At 49.4% G+C, this 15,120-nt stretch overlaps 1 protein-coding gene across 5 annotated transcripts in view; it reads left to right on the plus strand.

Moving 5' to 3' along the window:
* The window catches only part of LOC140395261 (rabphilin-3A-like), a 545,215-nt gene that overhangs the window by 139,872 nt on the left and 390,223 nt on the right, over positions 1-15,120 (plus strand). For 2 of the 5 annotated variants that reach the window (XM_072482865.1, XM_072483205.1), the window contains exons 1-2: positions 3,894-4,059; positions 4,145-4,284. The gene's annotated coding sequence lies outside the window, so the exon portion shown is untranslated. Of the gene's footprint in view, positions 1-3,893; positions 4,060-4,144; positions 4,285-15,120 lie in introns of those variants that run through there. The other 3 variants (XM_072483123.1, XM_072482954.1, XM_072483035.1) reach the window with 3 other exon arrangements.

The raw sequence follows: 15,120 nt of genomic DNA on the forward strand, positions 1-15,120 counted from the left end.
GATGATCAGGTAAAGTGTAGGGACCTAGGGGGAAATCTGTGCATGGAGCCAGAGACATTGGTAGGGTGTTGAACTTCACATCTGTCTTCACTCGGGAGAAGGAGGATGTAGGTACAGAATTCAGGGAGAGCAACTGTGAGGCTCTTGAACAGTTTGACATAGGGAGTGAGGAGATTTTGGCAGGCTTTAAAATGGACAAATCCCCAGGTCTGAATGAGTGGTATCCCAGGCTGCTATGGGAGGCAAGGGAGGAAATTACATGGGCTCAAACCCAATTTTTTAATTCCTCTCTGGCCACAGGGGAGGTGCCAGGGGATTGGAGGACAGCTAATGTGGGTTCCACTTCTCAAGAAGGATGGTAGAGATGAACCAAGAAACTACATACCAGTGAGTCTCACATCAGTGGCAGGGAAACTATTGTAGAAAATTCTGAAGGAGAGAATTAATTTCCACTTGGCGAGGTAAGTTTTGATCAGGCATAGTCAGCATGGCTAGTTTATATAGTTTCAGCAAAGCCTTTGACGAGGTCTCACATGGGAGCCTGACAAAGAAGGTAAAGGCACATGGGATCCAGGGCAACTTGGCAAGTTGGATCCAAAACTGGCTTAGTGGCAGGAGACAGAGGATGGTGGTAGAAGGCTGTTTGTGTGACTGGAGGCCGGTGTCCAGTGGCGTACGACAGGGATCAGTGATAGGTCCATTATTGATTGTGATATATAAATACTAGAGATGAGAACATGGGGCAGATGATAAGAATGTTTGTGGATGACACAAAGATTGGCAGGGTGGTTAATAGTGATGAAGAAGGTCTTAGGTTGCAGGAAGATAGAGACACGTGGTCAGATGGACAGATGGAATTTAACCCTGAAAAGTGAGAGGTGATGCACTTTGGAAGGACCATAAGACCATAAGACATAGGAGTGGAAGTAAGGCCATTCGGCCCATCGAGTCCACTCCACCATTCAATCATGGCTGATTTCAACTCCATTTACTCGCTCTCTCTCCATAGCCCTTAATTCCTCGAGAAATCAAGAATTTATCAACTTCTGTCTTAAAGACACTCAACGTCCCGGCCTCCACCGCCCTCTGTGGCAATGAATTCCACAGACCCACCACTCTCTGGCTGAAGAAATTTCTCCTCATCTCTGTTCTAAAGTGACTCCCTTTTATTCTAAGGCTGTGCCCCTGGGTCCTAGTCTCCCCTGTTAATGGAAACAACTTCCCTACATCCACCCTATCTAAGCCATTCATTATCTTGTAAGTTTCTATTAGATCTCCCCTCAACCTCCTAAACTCCAATGAATATAATCCCAGGATCCTCAGACGTTCATCGTATGTTAGGCCTACCATTCCTGGGATCATCCGTGTGAATCTCCGTTGGACCCGCTCCAGTGCCAGTATGTCCTTCCTGAGGTGTGGGGCCCAAAATTACTCACAGTATTCTAAATGGGGCCTAACTAATGCTTTATAAAGCTTCAGAAGTACATCCCTGCTTTTATATTCCAAGCCTCTTGAGATGAATGACAACATTGCATTTGCTTTCTTAATTACGGACTCAACCTGCAAGTTTACCTTTATAGAATCCTGGACTAGGACTCCCAAGTCCCTTTGCACTTCAGCATTATGAATTTTGTCACCGTTTAGAAAATAGTCCATGCCTCTATTCTTTATTCCAAAGTGCAAGACCTCGCACTTGCCCACGTTGAATTTCATCAGCCATTTCTTGGACCACTCTCCTAAACTGTCTAAATCTTTCTGCAGCCTCCCCACCTCATCCATACTACCTGCCCCTCCACCTATCTTTGTATCATCGGCAAATTTAGCCAGAATGCCCTCAGTCCCGTCATCTAGATCGTTAATATATAAAGAGAACAGCTGTGGCCCCAACACTGAACCCTGCGGGACACCACTCGTCACCGGTTGCCATTCCGAAAAAGAACCTTTTATCCCAACTCTCTGCCTTCTGCCTGACAGCCAGTCGTCAATCCATGTTAGTACCTTGCCTCGAATACCATGGGCCCTTATTTTACTCAGCAGTCTCCCGTGAGGCACCTTATCAAAGGCCTTTTGCAAGTCAAGATAGATAACATCCATTGGCTCTCCTTGGTCTAACCTATTTGTTATCTCTTCAAAGAACAAAGAGGAGTAACAAGACAAATGAGCACTCAATGAATAGCAGGACACTAGGGAGCTCAGAGGAGGGATCTTGGGGTGTTGATCCACAGATCCCTGAAGGTGGCAGGACAGGTTAATAGGATAGTTAAAAAGGCAAACGAGACACTTGCTTTTATCAATCATGGCATAGATTATAAGAACAGGGAGATTATGTTGGGCTGTACAAAACTTTGGTGAAGCCACAGATATGTGCAGTTCTGGTCACCTCACTATAGGAGGAATGCAATTGGAGAGGGTGCAGAGGAGATTCACTGGGGTGGAGTATTGAGCTATGAAGAGAGGCTGGATAGGCTTGAAGTTGGTTTCTTTAGAGCAGAGAAGGCTGAGGGGGCCCTGATTGGAGTGTATACGAATATGAGGGGTATGGACAGGGTGGATAGGAAGCAGTTGGTCCCTTTAGTTGAAGGGTCAATAACGAGGAGGCATAATTTAAAGGTGAGGGGCAGGAGGTTTAGAGGGGATTTGAGGAAAAGGTTTTTCACTCAGAGGGTGGTCGGAGCCTGGAATGCACTGACTGGGAGGGTAGTGGAGGCGGGAAACCTCACAACCTTGAAAAAATACGTGGATGAGCACTTGATATGTCATAACATTCAAGGCTATGGGCCAACTGCTGGAAAGTGGGATTAGTGTCGATTTAGCATAGTTTTGTTGGTGCAGACGGGATGGCAAAAGTGACTGTCCTGTAATAATAATCTGTATTGTCACAAGTAGGCTTACACTGCAATGAAATTACTGTGAAAAGCCCCTAGTCGCCACATTCTGGCGTCTGTTCAGATACACAGAGGGCGATTTCAGAATGTCCAAATTATGTTACAGTATGTCTTTTGGGACTTGTGGGAGGAAACCAGAGCACCCGGAGGAAACCCACGCAGACACGGGGAGAACGTGCAGACACTGCACAGTGACCCAAGCCGGGTCGAACCTGGGACCCTGGAGTGTGAAGCAACAGTGCTACCCACTGTGCTACCGTGCCACCATACATGACTATGAGAAAGTAATGTTTGCGAGTTTCTCTGCTTCCCTTTAAGTTTGCCCCCTCTCCCCCCAATATACTCACACGTGTCATTGGTAAGCTGAGCAACAGGGCAGGAGAGCTGTGCCCACAGTCAGTACCGTCTCCTAATCAGGGGTATGTGTCGAGGCAAGTTGAGGGCCTGGGGTTGGATCGTCTCCCTCTCTCTATAACCCCACCACTGACCCACTTCCAACAATTAGAACTAGCCAGAAAACAGGAAATTGAAGGCACAGGGGACAGGCAAGCAGCGCTTTGAAGGACTATGGTGAAAGAATTCCACGTGAGACATGGGAACATAGGACTTAGGAACAGGTGTAGGTCATTCGACTCTCCAAACCTTCTCCGCCATTTCATAACATCATGACTGGTCTGACAGTGGTGTCAAATCCACCTCTCTGCCCAACTAGTCCTTGAATAAATTCAATGACCCATCCACCACTGCTCCCTAACCTTAATTTCACTTTCATGTTGATCGACTTTGCAGGGTGTGGAGCGACACGGTGGTGCAGTGGTTAGCACTGCTGCCTGACTCTGCTGAGGACCCGGGTTCGATCCCGGCTCTGGGTCACTGTCCGTGTGGAGGGGGGATTGCAGCGATTGGTTTGGCCTCCCACCACTGCCATACACACTGGAAAACTGTCTTTATTCTCAATTTGCATGAAGGAGTGCTGACTGACAGGACCACATTGGCCAGCCGTGGTTAAACATCCAACAGCAGAGGCAGGAACTGAGAGAGGGAGGGGGAGAGGAGAAAGAGGAGAGTCCAGTACTGACTGCAATTAAGCAGCAGTATTGCTGTGAGCGCACACACACACACAGCAGAGATAGGACTGCACCACCCCACATCAGGACCAGCTCCTCATCCTCAGGTAATATTCCTGCTCCTGTTTGACTATTTGTGAATGTGGTGCAACCCCGTGTCGACCCAGCTCAATATAATCTTTATCCCACCAGGTTGTGAGCATCAGCGATTTGCATTTGCAACAATTGGAGCGGTGGCGGGAGATTCTGTGCTTTGCCCGGAGATTCAGTGCTTTGCCCGGGACATTCGCCACTCACAGGGTTAGCAGGCGCCTTAGGCAGCGGGAGCCCAGGTAAACGTTTCATTTGTGTGTGTTGACTGTGAGAGAGAGGAGAGCAGGCGGAATGTGTTTGAATATTCCTGCTGGGGGCTCCTGTCTGTCGCTGGACACCAGCGGGGCGGGGGTTACACCCCTCTTTCTCTTTCCCCCCACTCCCTCAAGATGCCTTTTTTCCCTCTGTGTGTGTGTGTGTGTGATGCTTAATGTGATGACTTGCACGGGGAGTTCTGTAGCTGGAGCAGTGGAAAGAGATTGCGGGAAAAGCAAAGCCTCTGATGCACCGACTGAGCACGTTTACAGTTACGGGGAGGTCAGCCTGAGAGACGGGCAGAAAGGTTGACTTTTCTCTCTCTGCTTTTCTGGATGGCGGGGGGGGGGGGGGGGGACGGGGGGAGAGAGCGGGGCCGGATTAATGAACAGGCTGGGAATTAAACAGGGCTTGAACGCGGATCTCCAAATATCCATTTGTCTCCATAACGTTGAAAGTGAGGTTAAAGTTTGGGCTGGTGCAATTGATTCTTCATTAAAGGTTGGGACATAAACTCCACTGCTGCAATTTCTATTAAAAAAAACTAAAAAAAATTGTGCTTTGCATAAGGGGTCTAACTGTGTCCCCTCCGAGGTTAGAAAATAAGTGAAAGCAAATGACTGTGGGTGCCGGAATCTGGAAGTGAAAATGCTGGAGTCAGGGGTCTGACAGCAGTTGGGGAAAGAGGACAAACCGAGCTCGCATTTGGATGGCTCTTCGCCTGAGGGAAAGCAGAGACTTTAGTCCCCAGCATTGATTGGTGAAGTCTGTTCTGGGTTGACTGGGAGATTTGATAGTGTTCACAATCTGAAAGGGTCCAGACAGAGTAGATGGAGACAGAAAGTGTTCCAATTCGAGAAAAGGTCAAGAATCAAAGGACCCTGTTTTTAAGGACATTGGTATCAGAAACAATGGAAGATTTATGCAGGGAGTGGTTAGGATCTGGAATGCACTGCCTGAGGTTGTGGTGGAGGCAGATTTCCAAAAGGGAATTGGATAAGTACCTGAAAAGAAAACAATTGCTCGGCTATCTGGAAACTGTGAGAGAGCGGGACGAGCAAAATTGCTCTTGCAGAGAGCTGGCATGGGCATGGTGGACTGAATCATAGATTATCATAGAATTTACAGTGCAGAAGGAGGCCATTCGGCCCATCGAGTCTGCACTGGCTCTTGGAAAGAGCACCCTACCCAAGGTCAACATCGCCACCCTATCCCCATAACCCAGTAACCCCACCCAACACTAAGGGCAATTTTGGACACTAAGGGCAATTTATCATGGCCAATCCACCTAACCTGCACATCTTTGGACTGTGGGAGGAAACCGGAGCACCCGGAGGAAACCCACACACACACGGGGAGGATGTGCAGACTCCAAGCCGGAATTGAACCTGGGACCCTGGAGCTGTGAAGCAATTGTGCTATATCCACTAGGCTACCGTGCTGCCCGCCTCCCTGTGCGCAGTTCTATGATTTAAATCAAGCAGTGACTCTTTAAAATGCAACAAATATAAACTCCCAACTATATCCAAGTGAGAGAGACCCCAGATTTAATCAGCTAACTGGAGAGATAGCAGTGACTGGTCGAGTAGCTGGACCTCAGTCTCAGCATTGGAAGGGACATCTGGGAATTTTTGTTTTAAACATTTTTCAGGGTAGATGATCGATGCTGGGAACACATGCCGGCAAATAACTTCCAGAAAAGACGTGTATACTGCAGCTAAATTAAGATATTATGTTTGTGATATAGAGAGTTCCCGGCCTCAATCCCTACGTTTCTTTAAAATAGTGTACAGGGGCAGCGCGGTGGCGCAGTGGGTAGCACAGCTGCCTCACGGCGCCGAGGTCCCAGGTTCGATCCCGCTCTGGATCACTGTCCGTGTGGAGTTTGCACATTCTCCCCGTGTCTGCGTGGGTTTCACGCCCACTACCAAAGATGTGCAGGGTAGGTGGATTGGGTACGCTAAATTGCCCCTTAATTGGAAAAAAATGAATTGGGTACTCTAAATTTGTCAAAAAAAAGTGTATAGAATTTACATTCTATTAATGCATGCTCTGTGCTATCGATCAGAAGACGGGTTATTTGTGGGGAAAGGGACACCTTTTTAACATGTCATTTGTTTACTAGCATCTTCTACTCGTTGTTCCTACCCATGATATCGGAATACATTTACCTTTGATTGGCATCCATAAGTATTCTTAAACCCCTTCTATATCTAATACAATCTGTCCACGGAGGCTACTCCTGTCAACGCTAAGACAATGCCCAACAGATCCACTTTTGCAGCCATGTGTGATTGCTTCCTGTAGGGAATGTAACGATTCCTGAGACTGCTGGGTCTATGGAACTGAATAATCAATTAAATCTGGGCGGCACGGTAGCACAGTGGTTAGCACTGTCGCTTCACAGCTCCAGGGTCCCAGGTTCGATTCCCAGTTTGGGTCACTGTCTGTGCGGAGTTTGCACGTTCTCCCCGTGTCTGCATGGGTTTCCTCCAGGTGCTCCGGTTTCCTCCCGCAGTCCAAAGATGTCCAGGTTAGGTCATTTGGCCATGCTAAATTTCCCCTAGAGTCCAAAAAGGTCGGGTTGGGTTACGGGAATAGGGTGGAGGTGTGGGCTTGGGTGGGGTGCTCTTCCCACGGGCCGGTGCAGACTCGATGGGCCGAATGGCCTTCTTCTGCATTGTAAATTCTATGATTCGCCCCGTGACTGCGTGGGTTTCCTCCGGGTGCTCCGATTTCCTCCCACAAGTGCCGAAAGACGTGCTTGTTAGTGAATTGGATATTCTGAATTCTCCCTCTGCGTACCCGAACAGGTGCCGGAATGTGGCGACGAGGGGATTTTCACAGTAACCTCATTGCAGTGTTAATGTAAGCCTACTTGTGACAGTAGTAAAGATTATTATTAAAGATTATTATGCATAGTGCAGCAAGTAAAGTTGGCAGATATCCTGGAGTCTTGCTTAAGGATTTTAAAAATAGAATCTAGTCTCTGAATAAGGCTTGGATCGGGTTCCTGATGGGGCAGATTGTGGGGGTCTGAAGAAGGTCTTGATGAGCTAAAGGGATTCACATTACGCTTTTTCATAATGATATGTTCCGGGGAGGGATAGCGGGACGATGACAGGTGTGACTTCAAGACCTTGACCTGAGAATCCGACTTGTGCACGGCATTGGATAGCCCTGTTCCCATTGGCCCAATATTGCCTATGCCCAACATGTGGGTTTTGTTTATTCCAAGCAGTACTGAGAGACTGAGAGAAGATCTGACTGTCATTGGATTTCCTTTCCTTGGTGGGGTAGGGGGAAAAGGAAGAGGAAACCAATGTCTTAACGTTGCTTACAGGTGGCATGTCCAATCTGTGTTCACGGAGCTGTAAGTAGCAAACCAAACCTTGGCAAAGCAATCCTCAAAATCCAAGAATCTCAATTCTTTTACGTTATTAAGTTACCTCGTTTCTGGTTTGTTCCATTTGAATGTTGCAGCTTTTGAAGTTTGGAAAAGACAATTCTTAACATTGTTCCCTCTTGGTGAACATGGACAAAAAATGTACCAAACTCTGTTGGTATCATTAACACGTGCTTTTTTAGGCAGTAATGGGAATATGAAATGCAGGTTTATCTGTGACGCTGTGCTCAATGATATACATCCTTGGGTCCCATTAAGACAGAAACTTGACCATCTGCTTTAAGACCAGCAAGCATGACCATTAAACAAAGATACATCTCACAAGTAAATCTGCGTTAGGAGCTGTAATGAATGTGCATGGCTGGGAAGTGAAGGGCTTACCATTTAAGACAAAAATTAAAGAGCTGCTCATGTTCTTTAATGTGGATAGAGGGTACAGCACAGAAACAGCCCAATTAGTTCAATTGTTCCACTCTTCACATAAGCGCTGCAATAGGTTTAATCTTAAGTAAAGTCTTGGGCATGAGTGACTCAATAATGAAAGGTGAATTGGAAAAGTCTGCATATTTGACTGCAGCACACAGCAACATAAAAACAAATGTAACGACAATTGAAAATCTGGCCCAGCGAGTCTGCACGTTCTAGTAGCTGCCGAACAATTTACACTCGCACACACTCCCTGATTTACTTCATTCTCGGACGAGGCAATGAATGGCCGCAGGTTTATTGTCACCTGCATGTGATAGCCTCATGCTCACCCAGTTGTGTAATGGAGTGGATTGCAGACTGTTACTAGCTGCAATGCTGTGTCCACGAGGCGTCCCTGCCTTGTCAGGCTACTGCAGAATAATAAGGAGCTGACTGCTGCTAAACCACCACTGGCACGAGGCTGCGTACTGCAGGGATTCTCTGCTCTCTGCAGCTCCCTAATGCAGAAATAAAAGCAGCATTAACAGAAGTAATTGGGAGAAGATGCTCTGTCCTGAAAGTTCTTAAAGTAGAGACTAATCTGCCATCAGAGGAGAACAGTGGTAATGACCTGAGCTCTGAAGCTTCTTGGAATCATGTTCTGCAAGAGACAGTGTCTGAGCTGAAAGATTTCCATATATATTTTTATTTTTATTAACAATTTTTGTGACTGATTATTCTCATGATTTTTTTAACATTGTCTGGGAGAAAGATGGTGTGATAATGGATGGTGTGGTAATGTAAATGTTTCTTCCCATTGAATACAAAGAGCAAGACTGAAATAGTGTTGGTTCTTCATATTATTCTGGTTTTCTCACATGGATATCGACCCTGTTTTGCGGAGGGAACCTAGCCTATAAAATCCAAGTAGAAATGCTACAACTAATAACGGTCGCACTATTTATTTTGTTGTTTCAATGTTTGAGCTCTTCTTCTGTTTGTGAACATTTGAAATGGTGCAGCTAAACTGCTTGAAGAATTAATGTTGCCCGTTGCAATGTTAAAGGGCAGCTTAACCGTTAGTGAGAGTTGATGTTTGTAGCAAGTTGAGGTTTACTCAGAGGTGGAACTGGAGGGTCTTGTTCTGCTGGGGAGTTTGGGAGGGGGGGGGGGGGGGGGGAGAGATGGGTGTTGGGGTTTGTTCTGATGGGGAGCACTCGGGAGGGGGGGGTTTGTTCTGACGGGGTGCGTACATGGTCAGGGGGGAAGGTTTGGGTCTGATAGCGAGCGCTCTGGTTGGGTGGGGGTCTATATCCTTAATGAAGAGTTGAGGCTGCTTAAATGGGCAGAGTTGGAAGTTTGCCTCTGAACCAGATGATTGGGATCTTATTCTGAATGGGATAGTTTGAGGGTACGGGTGCTGGTGCTGAGGGGTGGATAAGGGTAACCTTAACCTGAAGCTTAGAGATTCGATTATGTTGCACTGATTCAGTTTTTATTAGTGGGCCCTGAGGTGGTGGGACGGTAAATTTAAATATAGCTGCCAAAAATGATATTCATTGAAACTGCAACAGCTGGTGCATTTAGCATGAACTGCGAGTTCTGGAGGTTTTATTTCAGTTTGGAGATGAGGGAAGGTGCCAACAAACAGAACAAATGTAGTATTAATAGACCAGGAGAAAAGTGTTTGAAGTTTAGAATCTGCCGAGTGGGTTTGTCAGTAAAGCTCTAGAAATTGATAGAAATTTGGTCACTATCTAACTCTTTCAGATGGTACACTGTCATTCACACATGACAACCAGCCTCATTCACTTGTGCGAATGTTTGTATTTTTATTTAATTTTAAAATGTTGCAATGGTAGAATGTTTCTGCTTTAGTTTGCATCACTGCTAGTTTTATGATTTTAAAAAATAAATTATATTTTTTATTGATGCTCCAATGTATGTCTCCCAGTGGCCCCATTTCATTTCCCAGATAAGAGGCCAGTATTGATCCAGTCACAAGGAAAAGGCATAAGTGAGTGGTTTGGAAACAATTTAATTCCTCTCTTTTGCTGGGCCTGCATTTAATGTCTGCTCCTATCAGGAGGCAATAGTCAGGAAACTAGTAACCAGAGAATTGTGACAGTAATTTCACATCTGAAGCATCACTGATGCAGCTTACTGAAGCGTCACTGTGCCGCACTGCCAGGCTTCTCGTTTTAAATCATTAAATAGGCTCTGCTCACTGCTTGAAGATAACAAGCTCACAGGATTGGGTTGGCACACCCTTCACTCACCCTCTGAGAACTGGGTTTGAATCCAGCTCAGAATGTTGGGACGCAAGTCTCTTTTGTTGTCTGTATAGGTCCAAAGTGAAATGAGAACAAAGGAACGCGCAACCCAGTGGCCATGATGTTTCATCATAAGGTGGTCTATAATTGCAGCACTGTTGCTTCACAGCACCAGAGTCCCAGGTTCTATTCCCGCTTGGGTCACTTTCTGTACAGAGCCTGCATGTTCTCCCTGTGTCTGCGTGGGCTTCCTCCGGGTGCTCCAGTTTCCTTGTTAGGTGAATTGGACATTCTGAATTCTCCCTCTGTGTACCCGAACAGTTGCAGGAGCGTGGCGGCTAGGGGATTTTCACAGTAACTTCATTGTAGTGCATGCCTACTTGTGACATTTAAGATGATTATTATACTGGCTCCATAGGCTTTATAATGCAATGAGCTTCGGCATCCAGTTCCCGGTGAACATTTACCCACCATACAAAATTAACTCTAGACACAAAGTGACAATTTTGTTTAGACAAACCATAGGAGGGCTGCTGTGAGATGGGAACATTACAGGGATGTAGTTATGGATGCACTTATGTGATTTTAAACAATCATTCATGCAATGTCACTGGCAGGGTCAGCATTTATTGCTCATCCCTAGTTGCCCTTGTACATGGTGGTGAGCTGTCGCCTCAAGCTGTTTATTGCAGTCTCTCTGGTGCAGGAACTCTCACAGTTACGGTGCACTGTTGAAATAGAGAAAAGGGAGCTAAATTCTGTGTAGCGCAACAATTACTCACTCAAGTCGAGAAGAGATTAAATCAATCAAGGCTTTATTAAGCAAGACTTGTTCCCCAGCAGCTCAGTTACAGAATGCGGCTGCTGGGAGAACTCAAGCTCTTATACTCCGCCTTCAGGGTGGAGCCTGCGGTCGGCAGATCCAACCAGGACCCGAGACCTGTCAGCCAATAGCCTCTCGGCTTCACAGGTACCGTACTACCCCTAATACATACCACCACATTCACCCCTTGTTAAAAAAGAACCCGGCGGGGTGGTGGTTCGCATGGTGGTAGGGGTTTACAAGGCTGGTCCTGGAACAAATTTTGTACAGTGGCTATGCATTTAGCCCAACAGTTAACTATGTACAGGTTGTCAGAATTATTTACAAGTTTTTAGTTTTTTTTTTGTCGCGCAAATTCCACGAGTCGAGCAGGTGCCCTGGTCGTCCTTGTCGATCGCCTCAGCCCCGGTGGTGGTGCAGGTGCTGGCTCGGGCACTGTCGTCTCTGGGAGCGTTGCGCTGTTCGTCCCTGTTTCTTTACTCCTGGGCGGGCACGGGAGGAGGACTGATACACCCGGGAAGGGAGCGGTCGTGGGGTGCGCCGGTGGCAGGGGGGGGGGTGATCGGTGTTGGGAGTGTGTGCGTTTCCGGCGGGCGCCAGGTCCCGTAGGGAGACCGTGTCCTGTCGGCCGTCGTGGTACGCCACGTAGGCGTACTGAGGGTTTGCGTGGAGAAGGTGAACCCTCTCGACCAACGGGTCCGATTTGTGCGCCCGCACATGTTTTCGGAACAAGATGGGTCCTGGGGCTGCCAGCCAGGTCGGCAGCGACGTTCCGGAGGAGGACTTCCTAGGGAAGACAAGGAGGCGCTCGTGAGGCGTTTGGTTAGTGGTGGTACACAGCAGAGACCGGATGGAGTGGAGGGCATCCGGGAGGACTTCCTGCCACCGGGGAACTGGGAGATTTCTGGACCGTAAGGCCAATAGGACGGTCTTCCAGACCGTACCGTTCTCCCCCTCTACCTGACCGTTCCCCCGGGGGTTGTAGCTGGTCGTCCTGCTCAAGGCAATGCCCTTGCTGAGCAGGAACTGACGCAGCTCGTCGCTCATGAAGGAGGACCCCCTGTCGCTATGGATGTACGCGGGGAAACCGAACAGTGTAAAGATGGTGCCAAGGGCTTTGAGACTGTGGCCGCTGTCATGTCGGGGCAGGAGATGGCGAAGGGGAAACGGGAGTACTCGTCCACCACGTTCAGGAAGTATACCTTGCGGTCGGTGGAGGGGAGGGGGCCTTTGAAATCCAAACTGAGTCGTTCAAAGGGACGGGAAGCCTTTATCAGGTGCGCTCTATCTGGCCTGAAAAAGTGCGGTTTGCACTCTGCGCAGATTTGGCAGTTCCTGGTGGCTGTACGGGGACCTCCTCAACAGAGTAGGGGAGGTTGCGGGACTTCACAAAATGGTAGAATCGAGTGACCCCCGGGTGGCAGACGTCCTCGTGGAGGGCTTGGAGGAGGTCAACTTGTGCGTTGGCACATGTGCCGCGGGATAGGGCATCGGACGGCTCGTTCAGCTTTCTGGGACGATACAAGATCTCATAGTTATAGGTGGAGAGCTCAATCCTCCACCTCAGGAGGATTGAGGATTGCCATTCTTGATTTTGCCCCGCTGTGCATTATCGAACATAAAGGCTACCGACCTTTGGTCAGTGAGGAGAGTGAATCTCCTGCCGGCCAGGTAATGCCTCCAATGTCGCACAGCTTCCACTATGGCTTGGGCTTCCTTTTCCACTGAGGAGTGGCGGATTTCTGAGGCGTGGAGGGTCCGGGAGAAAAAGGCCACGGGTCTGCCCGCTTGGTTGAGAGTGGCCGCCAGAGCTACATCGGATACGTCGCTCTCGACTTGGAATGGGAGGGACCCGTTGATGGCGCGCATCGTGGCCTTTGCAATATCCGCTTTGATGCGGCTGAAGGCCTGGCGGGCCTCTGCTGACAGGGGGAAGGTAGTGGACTGGATTAACGGGCGGGCCTTGTCTGCATACTGGGGAACCCACTAGGCGTAATACGAAAATAAGCCCAGGCAGCGTTTCAGGGCTTTGCAGCAGTAGGGGAGGGGAAATTCCATAAGGGGGCGCATGCGTTCGAGGTCGGGGCCTATCCATTGCGCACTACGTATCCCAGGATGGCCAGACGGTTGGTGCTAAAAACGCATTTTTCCTCGTTGTAGGTAATGTTCAGGGCGTTAGCGGTCTGGAGGAATTTGTGGAGGTTGGTGTCGTGGTCCTGCTGGTCATGGCCACAGATGGTTACTTTGTCGAGATACGGGAATGTGGCCCGCAACCCGTGCTGATCAACCATTCGGCCCATCTCCCGTTGGAAGACCGAGACTCCGTTCGTGACGCCGAACGGGACCCTTAAAAAGTGGTAGAGCCGCCCGTCTGCCTCGAAGGCCGTGTACTTGCGATCACTTGGGCAGATGGGGAGCTGGTGGTATGCGGACTTGAGGTCCACGGTGGAAAAGACCTTGTACTGTGCAATCCGATTGACCATGTCGGATATGCGGGGGAGAGGGTACGCATCGAGCTGTGTGTACCTATTGATGGTCTGACTATAGTCTACGACCATCCTCTGCTTCTCCCCGGTCTTCACAACTACCACCTGGGCTCTCCAGGGACTATTGCTGGCCTGGATTATGCCTTCCTTCAGCAGCCGCTGGACTTCGGACCGGATAAACGTCCGATCCTGGGCGCTGTATCGTCTGCTCCTAGTGGCGACGGGTTTGCAATCCGGGGTGAGGTTCGCAAAAAAGGACGGCGGTTCAACCTTGAGGGTCGCGAGGCTGCAGATAGTGAGTGGGGGTATTGGGCCGCCGAATTGGAACGTAAGGCTCTGGAGGTTACACTGGAAATCTAACCCCAAGAGATTGGGAGCGCAGAGTTGGGGGAAGGACATAAAGCTTATAATTCTTAAACTCCCTCCCTTGCACCGTTAGGTTCGCGATGCAGAACCCTTTGATCTCTACGGAATGGGATCCCGCTGCCAGAAAAATCTTTTGGGGACTCGGACGAATAGAGAGGAAACAGCGTCTTACCGTTTCCGGGTGGATAAAACTTTCCGTGCTCCCAGAGTTGATTAGGCATGGCGTCTCGTACCCATTGACCAGCACCGTTGTCGTTGCCGTTTGGAGCATCCGGGGCCGCGACTGGTCCAAGGTCACCGAAGCCAGTCTTGGTTGCTGCACCGTGGCGTTTTCTTCCGACCCCGTGGAGCCGTCTATGCTGGGGTCCTTGGCTATCAGCCAAGATGGCTGACCCCATGGGTCGCACGTGGCCGGGGGGGTCACAAGATGGCGGCGCCCATCCTCCCCGCGTGGTGTCCGGGGCCCAAAATGGCGGCGCCCGCGGGCCGCACATGGAGTGCTGGGGTGTTGAGTCTGCTGTCCCCGTTCTCCCCCGGAGATTGCGGCGAACCCCCGGGACTGGCACACCGCTGCGTAATGCCCCTTTTTGCTGCAGCTTTTACAAGTAGCTGAGCGGGCCGGGCAGTGCTGCCGGGGGTGTTTCGCCTGCCCCCAAAAATAGCAGCGGGGCCCACCGGGATGGTCTGGTGCTCTAGCCGCACAGGCTTGCTGGGGGGTGCCGGGGAGTCGGTCGCAACGGGGGTCCACGGAGCCCAAGGGGCTGCCGCGCGGTCGGTGCCGTAGGCGCGGGCATTTTGTGAGGCCACGTCGAGGGAGGCCGCAAGGGTCCGTGCCTCTGTGAGTCCTAATGAGTCTCTCTCTAACAGCCTTTGGCGAATTTGAGAAGGAGTCATACCTGCCACAAAAGCATCCCTGATTAGGAGCTCCGTGTGCTCGTTTGCGCTCACCGACGGGCAGTTGCAGTTCCTTCCCAGAATCAAGAGCACGCTGTAGAACTCGTCGAGCGATTCTCCGGGGATTTGCCGTCTCGTCGCGAGTTAGTGGCGTGCGTAGACCT

The sequence above is a fragment of the Scyliorhinus torazame genome, chromosome 1 (assembly GCF_047496885.1).
Source record: "Scyliorhinus torazame isolate Kashiwa2021f chromosome 1, sScyTor2.1, whole genome shotgun sequence".
Classification (NCBI taxonomy): Eukaryota; Metazoa; Chordata; class Chondrichthyes; order Carcharhiniformes; family Scyliorhinidae; genus Scyliorhinus; species Scyliorhinus torazame.